Here is a 21,746-nt window from a genome sequence, read left to right on the forward strand (position 1 = left end):
ATTTTAATCCTTCTTTAAGTTCAACCTAAGGAATACATTTGATAAACTTTTTTATTTGGATCCAAAATAACAACTCTGATGGACTAATTGGTACATACCTCATATGTGAACACATCTTTGATATGATGTTTGCTTTCTGAAGGGCTTCTTAATTATTCCCTCTCCGTAACGAACTAAAATTTTTGAATGGGATCAATCACATATCATTGTAAGGTGTTCTGCATTTGACATAGATGATTATGTTACTGTATGTCGAGTTTGAATTGTACTCACTTTATGCCTCTTGGTGGTCATACTTTTTCTTTTTTTTTCAGTGCTCACTCAGTACATAAAGCTTGTGTGGGAAAGAAGTCCTTGTTTCCTGTCTTTGTTGGTATTTGTAGGTTCCTAATCTTCTAAGAGTGGTGGGATGTAGATCTGTACCTCATGACTAGGGTTGGGTAGTTTTTATGGTGAGGAAGAGGGGAAAAGATAGTATTGAAGCAATTCCTGTCTAGGTCTGCAAAGTGCAGATTGCATTTCTCTTGCAGTGGTGTTAGGTATATGGCCCTTTTTTGGGAAAGTGTTTGGAGACCTTTATCTTTCTCTGTTTTGTTATGGCAGATGGAGTTGTCCTCTGGTGTTTTTGCTAGGTATGATAAATGTTGTACTAAAACTGCTTGGTGGAAGTTTGATCTGGAAAGATTACTGTTCGTTTCAGTTTCCTGAAGAAAATGGAATCGTAGTATTCAAACCATTAAGCAAACAAGTCCACGAGCAGACCAGCAATAATAGTGTGTACTTCTAATTGATGCTTGTGATTCTTTTTCCTTCTTTAAAACAAAGGTTTAGGAATAAAAACCAGGATTGATTATTAGTTTTGTCTAAAATAAAACAAATGGTAGAAATAGTCAAACCTTTTTCTTCATAACTTCTAGAGAGAAATATCTAGATAATGAAGGATTGCCCTTATTTTATAAAAGAAAATAAAAGCAAAGAAGTTATGTGGTTCTTTTATATTCCAGAAATAAAATGTTCAATTCTCCCATTCATGTAGCATAGCAATCTTTAGTTTTATTCTGATTAGTTTGACTAATAGTATTTTTAGATAATTGTATACTTCTAATAGCTTTTATGCAATCTGTAATTTATCTACACTTGTGTTGAAAGCTGTTAGCCACCACTTACCTACTGGATGGAAATAAATTTTTGATTGATTAAATTCTCCCAACAAATAAACTTGTTACTAAAAACAAGAAGGAGGTTCTAATCAAATTGCTTGGCATTTAGAGACAGAGTTTCTTTCTTCTTTCTTGGGTGATTCCCACTGCAGATGTGCTCTGACACAATTGGGAGTAAATTTATAGCCCGAACTGAGTCTGTGGGGTGATTCGCAAACTTTTATTATCCTCCATCTCAGCTATTTGCCATTAATATTTTCTTATACTAATATAGGTAATCAAAAATTGATCTTGGATCTGAAACTCCCTCTTCAAATTCCTTTGTATTTTATTTTCTATCTTATATGTATTCTTTCCTTCAGTAGTTAGGAGCAAAATAAGAGAGCAGCAGCATCCACAGTCTTAAGCCCCTCTTTTTATTGGTGTTGGAGGAAAGTGGTGAACTATGATCAAAACAGTAAGTGGTCTTAGTGGTATCTGGAGTCCACTCATGTCTTTGACCATGATTATGGCATCTGAGATACAGGATGCAAAGGAGTCTGGTTTGGGGGATTCTGGTAGTGCCTCTTATAGTCGGGTAGCCTCTGTACCCAGCACATTATTCTAAGCCTGAGAATACAGGATTATTGACTCCGAGCATCATGATTGTTTTTTTTTTTACTGAGTCTATGGGAAGCTCGGAGCTACATTTTGGTACCCAATAATAATAATCGTTTTCCCCTGGCCTTCCCTCTTTCTGTGTGGTTTCTATTTTCACTTGTGTCTTTAGCTTAAAAAATATTTATTTAGTCCCTGCTATCTGCTAGGCACTAAGAATACCATAGTATACATGAGAGACATGCCTTCCTTCCTTTTAGTGCTTATAGTGCATATGTTTGTGTCATCTTACAGATTATCTCAAAATCCTTTTTGGAAGTAAATATATGAATTATAGGGCCATCAGGTTTTTGTGCTACTCTGTCTCTTTTTAAAATCTTTCTCTATGTACTTTTATTCCTGCCTTAATTTTTATTTTCTTTGCTTATTTTTTCCAATTTTTTAATAAGATTAAGACTCCCTATCTCTACTTTTTTCTTAATACTTGCCTTAATATTTAAAAAAAGTTTTTATTGCATATATATGCATATACACACTTTTTTAAAAAACAAAAATGGGATTTTTTTGCAAATTACTTTTTAAAAATTTCATATATCTTTTCATATATACAGCTTGAGCATCTGAAATCTGAAATTTGAAATGCTCCAAATCTGAAACTTTTTGAGTACTGACATGATGCTCAAAGGAAATGCTCATTGGAGCATTTCAGATTTGGGATTTTTGGATTTGGGATGCTCAGCCAGTAAGTACAATGCAGATATTCCAACATCTGAAAAAATCTGGAATCCAAAACACTTCTGGTCCCAAGCATTTTAGATAAGGGACATTCAGCCTGTAATAAATTTACTTTATACTTTCAAATTACTACAAAATATTTTATTTTTGTAGACAGACTTCTGCTATTACAGAGGCTACTCTGAATATTCTTGAGCAGAGATATTTTCATGTAAATGCAAATTTATCAGGAGAAATTTTAAGAAATGATATTTCTAGGTCAAAGAGTATGTGTGTTTTAAATTTTGGTAGATGTTGCCAGTCTTTTCATCAAAGTTTTTACTTCCACCAACAATGTAGGAGAATGTTGTGGTCCGAATGTATCCCCCAGAATTCATGTGTTAGAAACTTAATTCTCAATGCAACAGTGTTGGGAACTTTTGGGAACTGTTCAGATCATGAGAGCTCTGCCCTTGTGAATGGATTAATAATGTTAGAAAAGGGCATGGTAGAGGGAGTTTGGTCCTTTGGTGCTTTTTTGCCTTTCTGCCTTCTGCCATGTGAGGACACAGCATTCAAGGTGCCTTCTTGGAGGCAGAGCTGGAACCCTCACCAGGCAACAGACCTGCTGGCACCTTGACTTGGACTTCTTAGTCTCAGAAATGTGAGAAGTACTTTTCTGTTCTTTGTAAATTACCCAGTGTCAGGTATTTTGTTGTAGGAGCACAAAAGGAAAAAGAGTATTTATTCATACATTTGCAACAGTCTGTTTGGGGGAACTGATACATTATCTTTACATTTCTTTTCTAGTCTAATAAGAAGTAAAAAATAGTATAGTGTGGTTTTGATTTTCTTTTCTTTTTTTCCTCCAAATTATGATCTTGTTTGAGCATTTTAAGAAATTTATTGGCCATTTATTTGCCTTTTTAAAAAGTGATTGCTAATTCCTGTCCTTTATGTATGATTTTATTAGATTTATTCATTCAGCAGCTATTTCTTGAGTACTTACGGTGTGCCAGGCACTGTGCTAGGCATTGATCTTTTCTAATCGGTATGTATGAGTATCAAATGCTCATTCGTTTATTCAATAAATATTTATTATCTGTCATATACCAAGTACTAGTCTAGGCCTGGGAATATAGCTGTTAACACACACACACACACACACACACACACCTGCCCTTATGGGAATTACACTGTATTTTTATTTATTTATTTATTTTGAGACAGAGTCTCTTTCGCCTAGGCTGGAGTGCAGTGTCACGATCTAGGCTCACTACCACGATCTAGGCTCACTGCAACCTCTGCCTCCCAGGTTCCAATGATTCTCATGCCTCAGCCTCCTGAGTAGCTGGGATTACAGGCACGTACCACAATGCCTGGCTAATTTTTGTATTTTTCATAGAGACGGGGTTTTGTCATGTTGGCCAGGCTGGTCTCGAACTCCTGTGCTCCAGCAATCCGCCCACCTCAGCCTCCCAAAGTGCTGGGATTATAGGCGTGAGCCACTGCGCCTGGCTGGAAATTACATTTTAATGAGTATGAATATGTGTGGGGAGATAAAAATGTTGCAAATATTTTCTGCCAGTTTGTCCTTTCTTTATTCAGTTTATTTATGGTAATTTTTAAAATACAGAAGCTTGGAATTATTGTACAGTTGAATGTATCAGTCTTCTCCTTTATGGCTTCTGAGTTTGGTGTCCTATCCAGAAAAGGTTTACTGTCACTAAATTTGTAAAATTAAAAAGAAATTTATGTACATATTCTTTTAGTTATTTTATGATTTCATTTTTAAAAACTTAAATTTTTTATTCCTTTGCAGTTTATTTTAGTTGAAGGGGTGAGCGTAGAAATCTAGATTACTTTTTCTTTTAAAAATATATTTAATGAAAGTCTGTTTTTTTACCCTAATTTCAAATGCCCCATTAATTTCATACACTCAGTTCCAACATGTATTTGGGTCTTTTTCTGAGCTCTCTGTTGATATCTCATTGTTGAGTGTTTTCCTGAGTAGGACAACTTTCCGTTGCTTTATTTTACTGTCTGGAAGGGTAGTTGTATTTCATTGCTCTTTTTCCCCCGCTCAGAATTTTTCAGACTACTTTTGCTTGTTTATTGTTACAAAGAGACATGAAAATCATTTTATCATGTTCCTCCCAAAACATTCTGTTAATATTTTTGTTGGGATTGCACTGAATTTATGGATTAATTTATGGAAAATTGATATATTTACACAACTAAATCTTTCTATTTAAGAATAAGATATACTCATTGATTTCTTTTTGTGTGTCTCTTACTAGGACTTTAAAGTCTTCTTTAGGCTGGGTGCAGTGACTCACGCCTGTAATCCCAGCACTTTGGGAGGCCAAGGTGGGTGGATCACCTGAGGTCAGAAGTTCGAGACCAGCCTGACCAATGTGGTGAAACCTCGTCTCTACTAAAAATACAAAATTAGCCAGGCGTGGTGGCTCATGTCTGTAATCCCAGCTATTCGGGAGGCTGAGGCAGGAGAATCAGTTGAACCCGGGAGGTGGAGGTTGCAGTGAGCCGAGATTGTGCCATTGCACTCCAGCTGGGGCAACGAGCGAAACTCTGTTTCAAAAAAAAAAAAAAAAAAAATCTTTATGTAACAACCTAAACATTTCTTCAACAGCTTATTCCAAAGTCTTTTTATCTTTGTGGTTGCTGGTATTATTTTATTTATTTATTTATTTATTTATTTGAGACGGAGTCTTGCTCTGTCACCCAGGCTGGAGTGCAGTGGCGCGATCTCGGCTCACTGCAAGCTCCGCCTCCCAGGTTCATGCCATTCTCCTGCCTCTGTTGCTGGTATTGTAAACTGACTCCTCTTTTTTTAAAAAAAAATTTCCATCGATGTTTATACATATGAGAGGTATTGATTTCTATATATTAATTTGAATTCTACTTCCTTGTTGAATTCTCTTATTCTACTAGTTTTTCAGTTGGTTCTCTTTGATTTTCTAGGTCTAAAAATGATCATTTTGTGCCTTTTTTTCCTAAATCATATTGCCTCTTTTTGTAAGTTTTATCTCTCTTTCTTAACTGGGTATTAAACATTTGGTTAATACTTCCAGAATAATATTGAATAATAGTAGTGATAACAAGTGTCCTTGTCATGTTCTGACATTAATGAAAATGCTTTTATTGAGTTAATCTTAAACACAGTGGTAGCTTTGGTTTGAAGGAGGTTTTTGAAAAATTATGTTGAAGAAATATCTTTTTTTTTAAATGTATGTTTGCATTATTCATTTCCTCAACCAATATTATGTTTCTAGTATGAGTCAGTTACTGCATTGGCCCTGGAAAGTGAGCAATCGGAATAGGCACAATCCCTGCCCTTGGAACTTACAGTCTGTTTGGGGGAACTGATACAGGTTGATTATTGCTTAGCCAAAATGCTTGGGATCTGAAGTGTTTTGGATTTTGGAGTGTTTGCAGAGTACATACCCAGATAAGCATCCCTAGTTTGAAAATCCAAAATGCTTTAAAATCTAAATCTTTTTGAGGGCTGACATGATGCTCAGAGGAAGTGCTCATTGGAGCATTTTGGATTTCAGATTTTTGGACTGGGGATCCTTTCAACCTGTATTAATCATATAATCATAAAAACTGTACCATATTTTTCCCTGTGCTACAGCAGGGTTACATTGAACCATAGCAGTATTTACCTAAGGTGGATTTTCTTGGAGGTCAGGAAAGTCTTGTTGGAAAAAGTACCATTGATTGTGACCTTAAAGGAGAGTATGAGTTAACTAGGCACAGAGGAAGAGCATGCTGAGCACCCGGTGGCACATTTTAAACAGGGAAGTATGGTGTTGGATGAGGCTGAAGAGAGAGGTTGGTCTGGACTATCAAGACCTTTTTCACCATGTTACTAATTTTGTTCGTATGCTAAGAACAGTGGGAAGCCATTGAAAGTTTTAAGTAAGGAGACAGCATAATCAGATTAGGATTTCTGAAAGATTATGGTAGCTACAGTGTGGAAAACATTTTAGAGACAGGGTGTGAGTAAAAGCTGGGAGACAAGTGGGAGGCAATTGTAGTAGTCCAGGCACACAGGGATGGTAGCTTGAGCTAGAGATGTAGAGATAGAGAAAAGTTGTCGCATTTTTTTTTGTTTTCCTAAAAGTACCTTAAATTTAGGCTTTACAAGAAGTCAGCCTACAACATTCACCAAGAATAACTCATAGGATGAATGGGGCCAGGTGAAGGTGTGGCTTTTGGGATAAAAAATAACCAAGTTGGTCTGAGTACTTTTTGTTTTATTGTTTTTATTCTCATCCTGCTATTTCTTCTCATCTTTCCTATTTTGGTTCCTGACCTAAAAATTCAGTCTCTTTTCTTCAGGTGGTCTCTTCGTTATCTTAAACATTCTTTCATCCAGCAAACATTTGAGTACCTCTTGTATCATGCATTCTGCTGAATGCTGAGGAAAAAGATAAATGGACCCTCAGGGACCTCAAGATCATCATAATGTATTAGGTGAGACAGATGCATATTCATAAAAAACACATTGCACTAAATGTAACACACAAAATGAAGCTGTTGATACATTTGAGACATCATTTGGAAGCCTTTCTGGAATAGGTGAGGTTCAAATTACGTTTTAAAAGATTAATAGAGATTTTCCAAGTGAGGAAGGGGAAGGCTGTTTTCAGGCAAAGGGAATATAGCATTTACAAAGACACAGAAATGTGAAATAACACAGTGTTTTTGCTGAAATATGGAAGTTCGATATTTCTGGATTTTGGCATTTCTGGTTGTAAATGGAGAGGAAAGTGGGAAGAGATGAAATGGGCTCGATTGACAAGACACTCACATGAAGGTTCTTCTAGAATCACGGTATTCAGAAAAGCATCTACATTGATTGGGGGATATAAAAGGCTAGCATGAGAAATTAACATAGCAATGTATTTAGATTTTAGAAGCCCACAACTCCATTTAAAAGATGCTATTTTTACCTAGGTTAACAAGTAAATTGTTAAACTAAGTTTCAAGGGGACAGATTTAGTTGTACTTTTAGAAAATACTGTCTTTATAAATGACTTACATTGTGTGTATATGTAAATGCTTGCAGATAAAACAAAATAATGAAAGTTAAACAAAATAATGAAAGTTCCCGTGCTCTTCACTGAAGGCAGTCAGAACTTGTGGTGGGTTAGGTGATAATTTTTTTTTTTTTTTTTGAGACGGAGTCTTGCTCTGTCGCCCAGGCTGGAGTGCAGTGGCATGATTTCGGCTCACCGCAACCTTCGCCTCCTGGGTTCATGCCATTCTCCTACCTCAGCCTCCCGAGTAGCTGGGACTACAGGCACCTGCCACCAGGCCCGGCTAATTTTTGGTATTTTTAGTAGAGTCAGGGTTTCACCGTGTTAGCCAGAATGGTCTCGATCTCCTGACCTCGTGATCCGCCCGCCTCGGCCTCCCAAAGTGCTGGGATTACAGGCGTGAGCCACCGCGCCCAGCCACAGGTGATAATCTTAAGTGAGCTGAGAGGGCTCGGGTCCTCACCAACTTAAAATTTACTTCTAAGGAGAGACTTGGAGAGTCTCTGAGATTCGTAGAGAATTTTTTAAATGATGTTTTGATTGTACCCATTTAACTAATTGAATTTATATAGTGCCTCAATTTAGAAAAACTGAAAGCTAAACTTCAAATTAAAAATGTAAGACTTAGATGAGACCATTTGATACCAAAATATGATGGTATCAGTTAAGTTCCTTATAAAAAGAAAAATCGACTTTTCTCTTGCAGTGTTAGTATTTTTCCTGAGCTCCTGTCTCCTCCCTTTAACCATTTCTCTGTTATTTGAGGGAGATATTCAAGGATTGAAGTGAACAGAGTCCCTCACTGAAAGGCTGGAAATATAATTTCACTTAACCATACCTGGTAGTATCTTCTTAAATGGTATAAGAAAGTACTTTTCTAATTCAAATGATTCAAATAATAATATGTGCTAATATTATGACCAAATTTTGAAGAAGGTGATAGTTGTATTTTATAGAATTAAGTGAGATCCTTATCTGGGACTATGAAGGGATTAACAGATACCTTCAGAATGCTTTACAGCTGAGGTGTATGTAGATAGATGTAGAGCTCTAAAGGGATTAGATGGGTGGTGGTTAAGTAATAGCAGATGTCCCTTTTAAAATCTTCAAACCAGAGGTCTATTAAGTACAGTGCTTATTTTTTGCTGACTTGGTTCCATGAGAAACCTTGATGTTTTTTAGTGCTTCTGAAAGTATCAAGAAGAAACTATTCAGATGGTTTGGAAATTTGGGGCCTACTCTTTTTGCTTTGTAAAATGGACAGTTTTGGATAAGCAGGAAATTCTGACTGATGGGCAGCAGAACAATTAATTACAGTATAGAAGTGCATTAGGTATAGTGAAAAGAGCACTTACATGAGAAATCTGAACTCAGATCTGAGTTCTGTTATTTCCTCTATCTGTTGTGTGACTTTGGGCAAATTAACTTTTCTGAGCCTCAACTTTTCTGGGTGTAAATAAAAGTGATGGGACTGTTGGTGCTGAGTCTAAATGCATTGCTTATTTTGAGACTTAAATGAAATGATGTACCATTGAATCTCTTGGAGTGGCATATTCCTTTCTCTAATGCCATTTTTAGGGCCTGACTTTCTGTGAAAATCAAATGAGATTTTGATGTTTTCTTTTTTTCTCACCAAAATCCTAACCTCAGGGTTGACTTTATCAGAATGTTCTAATGTAATCATTGTGGAAAGATACACATTAGTACTTACTTGAGAATGTTGTAACCCAAATCAGAACTCTTACTCTGGTTCACAAAACAGGACTTCTAGAACTTAGAGGCAGTTTGGTGTGATGGGACGATCACGGGATTTGGATTCAGGACTCCAATGTAGGTCACTTACCAGTTGTATGACTTGGGTATGTTCACACATACCCAAAAGTCAACCACAGAGTCTTTGCCACAGAAAAGGTTGCTCAGAGAACATAACTGTCTTCATTTTATATACAGAGAAGTATTTCCCCAGATTGCCTTTTTACTGATTGTCTTACAATCAAGTACTTGATTTCAGTTTTCCTTTTAGTTTCTACTATACGTTTGAAGACAGTGGAGTTAGAATCACTTTCTCTGATGCATACTGGGCATATGTCCTAGTTATTTAATATCTCTGTGCCTTTCTACATCTGTAAAATAGTCATTATTGTATAACACATACCTCAAGGGTTGATTTCTCAAGGGTCTAGAAAAGTGCCTGATCCACAGTATGTACTGAGTAGTGTTAATTACTCCCGTTGTTATTAAAGTCACTATTGGAATTATTAAGGGGAAAACATGAATTTCTTATTTAGTCAATAAGAATTTGAGAGCTAGCAGCATAGTTTAAGGATAAATTCTAGTTACTGATTTTCTACTTATGTATAAAGATTTGAAGGAAAAGGTTTTATTCACTATAAAAATTAAAACAAAAAAATTAAGGTTTTCCTAATTCAAATATAAACATTTTAGTGACTTTTAAAAATGTAATAGAAGCATACTTACCCTTTTTTGTTAATCTGAATTTTTCAGTGGAAATATAACATGCTGATAAAACCATTTTATTACATAAAAATACACATTTTCAATATACCTGTATTACCTAATAATGCCATTCCCACATTTTAAAATTCATTCCTGTGGGATAGCTATTTGTCCCTACAAATGCAGATGGTTCCTAATTTTCATACATATTATTCACATACTTGAGTGAAATAGTTTGCTTTCAGTTTTAACTAGTATAATTTAAAAAAAACTGTGGTCGGGTCTCTCAAAACGTAAGAGATACTGATTTTAAAAAGTGGTTACAAATGAGGCATTTGAAAAGCAATTCCTAAACAATTGAATTTTAGGGGTTTAAGGCCAAGCATATAGGCACTCTACTTTTTCATTTCTGATCAAGAACAGAGTTAAAAAGTAAAAATAATTAGAGAATATAACACTTTATGCTTTTAGAGTATTGATTGCTCAGATGGAATTGAGGAAATTTTAGTAATTTCTAGAAGCAAAATTATAGAGTTAGTAAAATCATCTTAGCAGAGAATAAGATGGTTTCATGATATATTTTAAAATACTCTATACTGGGCCAGGTGTGGTGGCTCATCCCTGTAATCCTAGCACTTTGGGAGGCCGAGGCAGGAGGATCACTTGAGGCCAGGAGTTAGAGAACAGCATGGGCAACACAGCAAGACCTTGCCTCTACAAGCAATTTTTAAAAACTTAGCTGGGTGTGGTGGCATGCACCTGTAGTCCAGCTACTTGGGAGGCTGAGGCAGGAGGATCACTTGAGCCCAGGAGTTAGAGGCTACAGTGAGCTATGATCATGCCACTGCATTCCATCCTGGGTGACAGAGTGAGACCCTATCTCTTAAACAAAAGAAAATAAAAAATAAAAACTGTTTACCAAAACTTCTTGCCTTGTATTTAACCTGGACCTCCTTTCCTTACACATTTTCCAAGTTCACTTAGAAAATGAAGCAAACCAAAAAAACCAACAACCCTCCATTGTCCATAAGCCTTAAACCTGAAACATGGTTGCATTTGACTTGTGCCTGGCCAGCAGTCTTTTCATTTTTTTAGTTTTGTAATCAACAGTTAATTGTTATTTTCAGAGTAAAGATCCTAAAGATTTGTGCATTAGAAACATTTCTTGGGGACTGATGTCCAAATATCACTGTGTAATACCTATTTTAGCTAAATTTCTGTTGGTATTTGTATCACTGCATGATTCATAAACAGACATTACTTATTCCCTTTCTCTTCTAAACTGCTATACTCACTCATGTTGTGGAAACTGCTATTTTGAAAGTGTAACTACTGATGGACTCTTTTTTCTCTTACCTCCTCAGTTGATTAAAGTGTACGTTGCTTGGGTGAGAATCTTGGAATTACAGCTGTACCTTGGAATTTTTTCTCAGTTGTCTTGAATGGATTAGAAATGGTTAAATGCCTTCGAATACTCATCTCAACCTTCAAATCACTGATGGGTTAAAATGAGTTATTGAAAAAGAACGAAACCTCCTAATTGTAGCGATAAGGCGAGAGGGTATAGGCAGTGGGGAGAGGAAGTGCATGTGTTTGGGAGTGGCATGGCTAGGACTAGAGGGTGCAGGGGAGGGGAGAATGTAGACAAGGCAGTGAGCTATCAGCATGAACTTTACCTAATGAAATTTCTTGTCACTTCTTTTCTTTTTATTTAAAAGTAGGTATTAGTAAAAGCTACTACAGCATTTTCTCCTAATAATTCATTTTTTTTTTTTGTCCAATATAACTTGTTATACCAGATTTTCCTTTCGGTCATTAAGATTTAAATTTCATATTTCTGGTAGTAAAATCATCTCTGTCAAGTGTAGGGAATCTGCAGCTTTAACACCACTTCATGTCTGATTACAAGGTTTTCTTTTGCAATTAATTTTCCCCTCAGCTCTTTGTGGGGAACAGTAGCCCACTGCAGAGAGGTTAGAATACCGTGGACTTTGGCTGTTCATCTTTAATGATACAAGGAGGTAGCAAAGCAAGAATAAATGAGGTACTTTTTGGTGAGCAAAAAATGTGAACTGTCAGTGTGAGATCGGTTCTAGGAGCAGTTAGCCAGCAGTAATAGGGCACACTTGAGTAATTGAATTTGCATAACAAGGCTTGCTGAAGAGATCTGACAGGCATAGAGATTTGTCTAGCTAGAGAGCTCCAGATGGACGTGACCATGCAGCAGCTGGGTGGCACGTTGCGCAGCATGGACAGCACCGCCCAGACTGGCAGCTGGACCCTGGCGACTGCAGGGCTGTGGCACGCCAGCTGGTGGCTTCTGACAGCCAGTGGCCCTGTTAGAGAGCCTTTTTATAATGGCCTGTCAGGGTACTGTACCTGCAGGGACTGGCAGGAGAATGTCACAAGTCACCAGTGAGGGTTGTTAAGCTGAATAAATCTGTCCCAGGAAAGTCGAGGTGGTCACTGTTGGAACCACAAAGCTAATGCCTCACAGAGTGATTTCCCTCCTTTTCTAAGAGTGCAGGCCTCTTTTCTTTTCGTCTCTTCCTCCTCCTCCTCCTTTTTTCTTCTTCTCTCTCTCTCCCCTCCCCCTTCCCCTTCATTTCTGGTCAAGAACAGAGTTAAAAAGTAAAAATAATTAGAGAATATAACACTTTATGCTTTTTAGAGTATTGATTGCTCAGATGGAATTGAGGAAATTTTAATTTCTAGAAGCAAAATTATAGTTAGTAAAATCGTCTTAGCAGAGAATAAGATGGTTTCATGATATATTTTATTCATGAAACCATCTTTAATCAACCCCTTCCTCTCCCTCCCTCCCTCCTTCCCTTCCTTCCTTCCTTCTTTCCTTCCTTCCTTCTCTCTCTCCATGTCTCTCTTTCTCTCTTTCTTTTTTTCCACATTGCTCTACACTGCAGTCGCTCTGGATTATTGTAATATTCTTAAAACCTTGAAACCCAGTTGCCAAACTTCCTGAGAGCTCAGGTCGACTATCAGTTGGAATGGAAAGAACGTTCTTTTTTGTGTTTTCCTTCTGTTTTTGCATATTTGCAACAAGGGCATATTTGCTTTTGTAGAAATTGGTGATAATCTAATAATTTATATTGAATGTATTGCTCATAGGGAAAAAAACATTTTTAAAGAATAAATTGCAGAGAAAATGAGTGAACTGATGTGAAGTCAGTTTGTTAAGTCACCTCCCCCTTCATGTCTAGGTGGACTGAATTTATGTGGAGGAATTACATAACCACCTATCTTCTTAGATTAGAATAGAATAGCATGGAAGAAGGCCAGCTTTCTGCCTGCTGTTAATAAAGTTTACATCTGTGTTCTTAAATTGAGAATTTTGCCATCTTATAACATTTTCTCCAAAAAAATTTAAAAAAAATAAATCATGTACCTAGAAAATACAGCCATTTTTAAGGGCAGGAAAACTCTAGATTCATTTTTCCGTAAAACAGAAAACTTAAATGTTACAAGCCCCAAACTCACTCATTTTTAGGACAACCAAAATCTGGTGAAACCAAACAATTTATACACTTCGAGTGTGTGTCATTGACATTTGATCTGTTTCTCTTTGAATCGTCTTACAAATGCTTTTTACTTTTTCATTCTTTTCCGAATTATTTCTCATATCATGCCAGTGAATTAGACAGGGTAAATAATATCTTCATTTTGATGAGATGAAATGTGAGCCACAGTGAAGGCAAATATATGTAGTGTCTGCTGGCTAATCTGGGGCCACCCAGTCTTTGTGGCAGTCAGGATGGTTCTGAAAAGTTATTATGTTTAACCTTCAGATTGGCAAAGATACAAAAGTCTAGTCTTAGCATAGATAGGGAAGATGTGTAGCCTCATAGACTGCTTTGGTGATGTAAATTATTTGAACCAACTCAGAGAACAGTTTGGTAGTATGCATCAAAAACTTTTACACATACACGTGTGTGCATATACATATACATACACACGTGTACACATGCATATACGTACATGCACACATACACACGTACTTTTATTTTTTATTTATTTTTTCTTTTTATTATTATTACTATTATTATTATTATACTTTAGGCTCTATGGTACATGTGCGCAACGTGCAGGTAAGTTACATATGTATACATGTGCCATGCTGGTGCGCTGCACCCACCAACTCGTCATCTACCATTAGGTATATCTCCCAATGCTATCCCTCCCCCTTCCCCTCACCCCACAACAGTCCCCGAAGTGTGATGTTCCCCTTCCTGTGTCCATGTGTTCTCATTGTTCAATTCCCACCTATGAGTGAGAATATGCGGTGTTTGGTTTTTTGTTCTTGCGATAGTTTACTGAGAATGATGATTTCCAATTTCATCCATGTCCCTACAAAGGACATGAACTCATCATTTTTTATGGCTGCATAGTATTCCATGGTGTATATGTGCCACATTTTCTTAATCCAGTCTATCATTGTTGGACATTTGGGTTGGTTCCAAGTCTTTGCTATTGTGAATAATGCTGCAATAAACATACGTGTGCATGTGTCTTTATAGCAGCATGATTTATAGTCCTTTGGGTATATACCCAGTAATGGGATGGCTGGGTCAAATGGCATTTCTAGTTCTAGATCCCTGAGGAATCGCCACACTGACTTCCACAAGGGTTGAACTAGTTTACAGTCCCACCAACAGTGTAAAAGTGTTCCTATTTCTCCACATCCTCTCCAGCACCTGTTGTTTCCTGACTTTTTAATGATTGCCATTCTAACTGGTGTGAGATGGTATCTCATTGTGGTTTTGATTTGCATTTCTCTGATGGCCAGTGATGGTGAGCATTTTTTCATGTGTTTTTTGGCTGCATAAATGTCTTCTTTTGAGAAGTGTCTGTTCATGTCCTTCACCCACTTTTTGATGGGGTTGTTTGTTTTTTTCTTGTAAATTTGTTGGGGTTCATTGTAGATTCTGGATATTAGCCCTTTGTCAGATGAGTAGGTTGCGAAAATTTTCTCCCATTTTGTAGGTTGCCTGTTCACTCTGATGGTAGTTTCCTTTGCTGTGCAGAAGCTCTTGAGTTTAATTAGATCCCATTTGTCAATTTTGGCTTTTGTTGCCATTGCTTTTGGTGTTTTAGACATGAAGTCCTTGCCCATGCCTATGTCCTGAATGGTAATGCCTAGGTTTTCATGGTTTTTGGTCTAACGTTTAAGTCTTTAATCCATCTTGAATTGATTTTTGTATAAGGTATAAGGAAGGGATCCAGTTTCAGCTTTCTACATATGGCTAGCCAGTTTTCCCAGCACCATTTATTAAATAGGGAATCCTTTCCCCATTTCTTGTTTTTCTCAGGTTTGTCAAAGATCAGATAGTTGTAGATATGTGGCATTATTTCTGACGGCTCTGTTCTGTTCCATTGATCTATATCTCTGTTTTGGTACCAGTACCATGCTGTTTTGGTTACTGTAGCCTTGTAGTATAGTTTGAAGTCAGGTAGTGTGATGCCTCCAGCCTTGTTCTTTTGGCTTAGGATTGACTTGGCGATGCGGGCTCTTTTTTGGTTCCATATGAACTTTAAAGTAGTTTTTTCCAATTCTGTGAAGAAAGTCATTGGTAACTTGATGGGGATGGCATTGAATCTGTAAATTACCTTGGGAAGGATGGCCATTTTCATGATATTGATTCTTCCTACCCATGAGCATGGAATGTTCTTCCATTTGTTTGTATCCTCTTTTATTTCCTTGAGCAGTGGTTTGTAGTTCTCCTTGAAGAGGTCCTTCACGTCCCTTGTAAGTTGGATTCCTAGGTATTTTATTCTCTTTGAAGCAATTGTGAATGGGAGTTCACTCATGATTTGGCTCTCTGTTTGTCTGTTATTGATGTATAAGAATGCTTGTGATTTTTGTACATTGATTTTGTATCCTGAGACTTTGCTGAAGTTGCTTATCAGCTTAAGGAGATTTTGGGCTGAGACAGTGGGGTTTTCTAGATATACTATCATGTCATCTGCAAACAGGGACAATTTGACTTCCTCTTTTCCTACTTGAATACCCTTGATTTCCTTCTCCTGCCTAATTGCCCTGGCCAGAACTTCCAACACTATGTTGAATAGAAGTGGTGAGAGAGGGCATCCCTGTCTTGTGCCAGTTTTCAAAGGGAATGCTTCCAGTTTTTGCCCATTCAGTATGATATTGGCAGTGGGTTTGTCATAAATAGCTCTTATTATTTTGAGATACGTCCCATCAATACCTAATTTATTGAGAGTTTTTAGCATGAAGGGTTGTTGAATTTTGTCAAAGGCCTTTTCTGCATCTATTGAGATAATCATGTGGTTTTTGTCTTTGGTTCTGTTTATATGCTGGATTACATTTATTGATTTGCGTATATTGAACCAGCCTTGCATCCCAGGGATGAAGCCCACTTGATCATGGTGGACAAGCTTTTTGATGCGCTGCTGGATTCTGTTTGCCAGTATTTTATTGAGGATTTTTGCATCAATGTTCATCAAGGATATTGGTCTAAAATTCTCTTTTTTTGTTGTGTCTCTGCCAGGCTTTGGTATCAGGATGATGCTGGCCTCATAAAATGAGTTAGGGAGGATTCCCTCTTTTTCTATTGATTGGAATAGTTTCAGAAGGAATGGTACCAGCTCCTCCTTGTACCTCTGGTAGAATTTGGCTGTGAACCCATCTGGTCCTGGACTTTTTTTGGTTGGTAAGCTATTGATTATTGCCACAATTTCAGATCCTGTTATTGGTCTATTCAGAGATTCAACTTCTTCCTGGTTTAGTCTTGGGAGGGTGTATGTGTTGAGGAATTTATCCATTTCTTCTAGATTTTCTAGTTTATTTGCGTAGAGGTGTTTGTAATATTCTCTGATGGTAGTTTGTATTTCTGTGGGATCAGTGGTGATATCCCCTTTATCATTTTTTATTGCATCTATTTGATTCTTCTCTCTTTTTTTCTTTATTAATCTTGCTAGCGGTCTATCAATTTTGTTGATCCTTTCAAAAAACCAGCTCCTGGATTCATTAATTTTTTGAAGGGTTTTTTGTGTCTCTATTTCCTTCAGTTCTGCTCTGATTTTAGTTATTTCTTGCCTTCTGCTAGCTTTTGAATGTGTTTGCTTTTGCTTTTCTAGTTCTTTTAATTGTGATGTTAGGGTGTCAATTTTGGATCTTTCCTGCTTTCTCTTGTGGGCATTTAGTGCTATAAATTTCCCTCTACACACTGCTTTGAATGCATCCCAGAGATTCTGGTATGTTGTGTCTTGGTTCTCGTTGGTTTCAAAGAACATCTTTATTTCTGCCTTCATTTCGTTATGTACCCAGTAGTCATTCAGGAGCAGGTTGTTCAGTTTCCATGTAGTTGAGCGGTTTTGAGTGAGATTCTTAATCCTGAGTTCTAGCTTGATTGCACTGTGATCTGAGAGATAGTTTGTTATAATTTCTGTTCTTTTACATTTATTGAGGAGAGCTTTACTTCCAAGTATATGGTCAATTTTGGAATAGGTGTGGTGTGGTGCTAAAAAAATGTATATTCTGTTGATTTGGGGTGGAGAGTTCTGTAGATGTCTATTAGGTCTGCTTGGTGCAGAGCTGAGTTCAATTCCTGGGTATCCTTGTTAACTTTCTGTCTCGTTGATCTGTCTAATGTTGACAGTGGGGTGTTAAAGTCTCCCATTATTAATGTGTGGGAGTCTAAGTCTCTTTGTAGGTCACTCAGGACTTGCTTTATGAATCTGGGTGCTCCTGTATTGGGTGCATATATATTTAGGATAGTTAGCTCTTCTTGTTGAATTAATCCCTTTACCATTATGTAATGGCCTTCTTTGTCTCTTTTGATCTTTGTTGGTTTAAAGTCTGTTTTATCAGAGACTAGGATTGCAACCCCTGCCTTTTTTTGTTTTCCATTTGCTTGGTAGATCTTCCTCCATCCTTTTATTTGGAGCCTATGTGTGTCTCTGCACGTGAGATGGGTTTCCTGAATACAGCACACTGGTGGGTCTTGAGTCTTTATCCAGTTTGCCAGTCTGTGTCTTTTAATTGGAGCATTTAGTCCATTTACATTTAAAGTTAATATTGTTATGTGTGAATTTTTCCTGTCATTATGATGTTAGCTGGTTATTTTTCTCGTTAGTTGATGCAGTCTCTTCCTAGTCTCGATGGTCTTTACATTTCGGTATGATTTTGCAGTGGCTGGTACCAGTTGTGCCTTTCCATGTTTAGCGCTTCCTTCAGGAGCTCTTTTAGGGCAGGCCTGGTGGTGACAAAATCTTTCAGCATTTGCTTGTCTGTAAAGTATTTTATTTCTCCTTCACTTATGAAGCTTAGTTTGGCAGGATATGAAATTCTGGGTTGAAAATTCTTTTCTTTAAGAATGTTGAATATTGGCCCCCACTCTCTTCTGGCTTGTAGGGTTTCTGCCAAGAGATCCGCTGTTAGTCTGATGGGCTTCCCTTTGATGGTAACCCGACCTTTCTCTCTGGCTGCCCTTAACATTTTTTCCTTCATTTCAACTTTGGTGAATCTGACAATTATGTGTCTTGGAGTTGCTCTTCTCGAGGAGTATCTTTGTGGCGTTCTCTGTATTTCCTGAATCTGAATGTTGGCCTGCCTTGCTAGATTGGGGAAGTTCTCCTGGATAATATCCTGCAGAGTGTTTTCCAACTTGTTTCCATTCTCCCCGTCACTTTCAGGTACACCAATCAGACGTAGATTTGGTCTTTTCACATAGTCCCACATTTCTTGGAGGCTTTGCTCGTTTCTTTTTATTCTTTTTTCTCTAAACTTCCCTTCTCGCTTCATTTCATTCATTTCATCTTCCATTGCTGATACCCTTTCTTCCATTTGATCGCATCGGCTCCTAAGGCTTCTGCATTCTTCACGTAGTTCTCGAGCCTTGGTTTTCAGCTCCATCAGCTCCTTTAAGCACTTCTCTGTATTGGTTATTCTAGTTATACATTCTTCTAAATTTTTTTCAAAGTTTTCAACTTCTTTGCCTTTGGTTTGAATATCGTCCCGTAGCTCGGAGTAATTTGATCGTCTGAAGCCTTCTTCTCTCAGCTCGTCAAAGTCATTCTCCGTCCAGCTTTGTTCCGTTGCTGGTGAGGAACTGCGTTCCTTTGGAGGAGGAGAGGTACTCTGCTTTTTAGAGTTTCCAGTTTTTCTGCTCTGTTTTTTCCCCATCTTTGTGGTTTTATCTACTTTTGGTCTTTGATGATGGTGATGTACAGATGGGTTTTTGGTGTGGATGTCCTTTCTGTTAGTTTTCCTTCTAACAGACAGGACCCTCAGCTGCAGGTCTGTTGGAGTACCTGGCCGGCCGTGTGAGGTGTCAGTCTGCCCCTGCTGGGGGGTGCCTCCCAGTTAGGCTGCTCGGGGGTCAGGGGTCAGGGACCCACTTGAGGAGGCAGTCAGCCCATTCTCAGATCTCCAGCTGCGTGCTGGGAGAACCACTGCTCTCCTCAAAGGTGTCAGACAGGGACATTTAAGTCTGCAGAGGTTACTGCTGTCTTTTTGTTTGTCTGTGCCCTGCCCCCAGAGGTGGAGCCTACAGAGGCAGGCAGGCCTCCTTGAGCTGTGGTGGGCTCCACCCAGTTCAAGCTTCCAGGCTGCTTTGTTTACCTAAGCGAGCCTGGGCAATGGCGGGCGCCCCTCCCCCAGCCTCGCTGCCGACTTGCTGTTTGATCTCAGACTGCTGTGCTAGCAATCAGCGAGACTCCGTGGGCGTAGGACCCTCTGAGCCAGGTCTGGGCTATACTCTCCTGGGGCACCGTTTCCTAAGCCCGTCGGAAAGGCACAGTATTCGGGTGGGAGTGGCCCGATTTTCCAGGTGCCGTCTGTCACCCCTGGAAAGGGAACTCCCTGACCCCTTGCGCTTCCCGAGTGAGGCAATGCCTTGCCCCTGCTTCGGCTGGCGCATGGTGCACTCACCCACTGACCTGCGCCCACTGTCTGGCACTCCCTAGTGAGATGAACACGGTACCTCAGATGGAAATGCAGAAATCACCCGTCTTCTGGGTCGCTCGCGCTGGGAGCTGTAGACCAGAGCTGTTCCTATTCGGCCATCTTGGCTCCTCCTCCACACACGTACTTTTTATACATACATATGTGTGTGCGTATATACACACATATATACATATATAAAAAACATGCACACCTGTATGTATGTATAAAAGCTCTATATTTATAGGTCTATAAATTTACCTAGTAATTTATGTACATATATTTTTACAAATATATATAATTTACCCAGTAATTCCACTTTAAGAATTTATCCCCCCAAATTAAGAATATGTGTAAAGATTTAACTATAAGAATGTACTTTTAGCATTGTTAAGAACATTGGTTCTCAGTGTGCCCTCCATGGATCCCCAGGAGGCCATAAAGTAAAAATTATTTTTCTAATAATAGAGTAATAATACTCATGGTGCAAAAGGAATGGTGAGTAAAACTGCTGCCCTTAGCAAGAGTCAAGACAGTGGTATCATATTCTTAACAGCTACACATAATGCAGTTCCACTTAATGTTCCTTTATGAAGCATTAAAAATTATTAATTTTATTAAATCTTAATGTTGAGTACATGTCTTTTGTATATTTTATTTGACGTAATAGAAAATATGCCCCAAACGATGCTGCTACAGTTGGTATTGGGGTTGTCTTGAGAAGTATTTAGGTGATTGTTTGAGTTGCCAGCTATACTATCTGCATTTTTGTGGAACACCATTTTTATTTCAAAGAATAACAAGACATTTTATAGAAAGAAAAAAGTGAGTCTTACTTCAAGGAAAGCAACTGAAGGTATTTGTAACCAATGATAAAACTGGATCTTTCAAGTAAAAATTAGAATTTTGGAAAACTTGTATCTGACCATATGAACTTAACAACTTTCTAATCCTTAAAGACTTTTGTGAAAAGATTGTTGGTGCAGTTAAAGAATGTGAGTTTCTGCTATTGTATACTGGGAATTTAGAATATCTGTATAACTAACTGAACCAGTATTTTCCAAGTGACCGTTATATGGTGTTACAAAATTATGCCTAGATAAAAGATGCAAAGTACAAAATAGAGGGATAGATTTTAATGTAACATAGTGTAAAACGTTCTTTCCACATTGCAACAAGCCTTTAAGAAACCACCATTTGTCAAGTTTGGGTTTATATAAAAGAAGGATATCCACAATTACCTGAAAAAGTTATTAAAATTCTCTCCTACTTTTTTAAACTGCATTATCTATATGAGGTGAGCTTTTCTTTATATATTTCAACCAAAACAACATATATCTGCTTCTGCATTTAATCTAGTATGAAAATCCAGCTGTCTTCTATTAAGCCAGAACTAAAGAGATTTGAAAAGTTGTAAAGCAGTGCTACTCTTCTCACTAAATTATTTTGCTTGTTATTTTTCCCAAAATATGTTAATATGTAGTAGGTTTATGATTGATGTTTTTAAGTCAATTGAGAAATGTTTTTAAAATTTGTTTTGATTTCTAATACAGTAAATACCAATAGATATAATCCACATAAACAAAAGCTTTTGTGTCCTCAAAAATATTTAAAGAGTATAAAGAAATCCTAAGACCAAAAAGTTTAAGAACCACTGGTTTAAAATGATGAGGACTTGGAAATAACCCAAATGTCCAATAAGGGAGAATTGATTAAATTACATATTATGAATCAGTGATGTAGATAAATATTTGACATGAAAATATTTTACAGTATTGTGTTAGTAAAAGCAGGTTATGAAACAATGCATGATTTAATGTCACAAAAAGT

At 37.6% G+C, this 21,746-nt stretch overlaps 1 protein-coding gene across 1 annotated transcript in view; it reads left to right on the plus strand.

Annotated features, from left to right (window-relative positions):
* HIBADH (3-hydroxyisobutyrate dehydrogenase) overlaps positions 1 to 21,746 on the plus strand; it is a 143,350-nt gene that overhangs the window by 62,988 nt on the left and 58,616 nt on the right. The gene's annotated exons all lie outside the window — the stretch shown is intronic.

The sequence above is a fragment of the Pongo pygmaeus genome, chromosome 6 (assembly GCF_028885625.2).
Source record: "Pongo pygmaeus isolate AG05252 chromosome 6, NHGRI_mPonPyg2-v2.0_pri, whole genome shotgun sequence".
Lineage (NCBI taxonomy): Eukaryota > Metazoa > Chordata > Mammalia > Primates > Hominidae > Pongo > Pongo pygmaeus.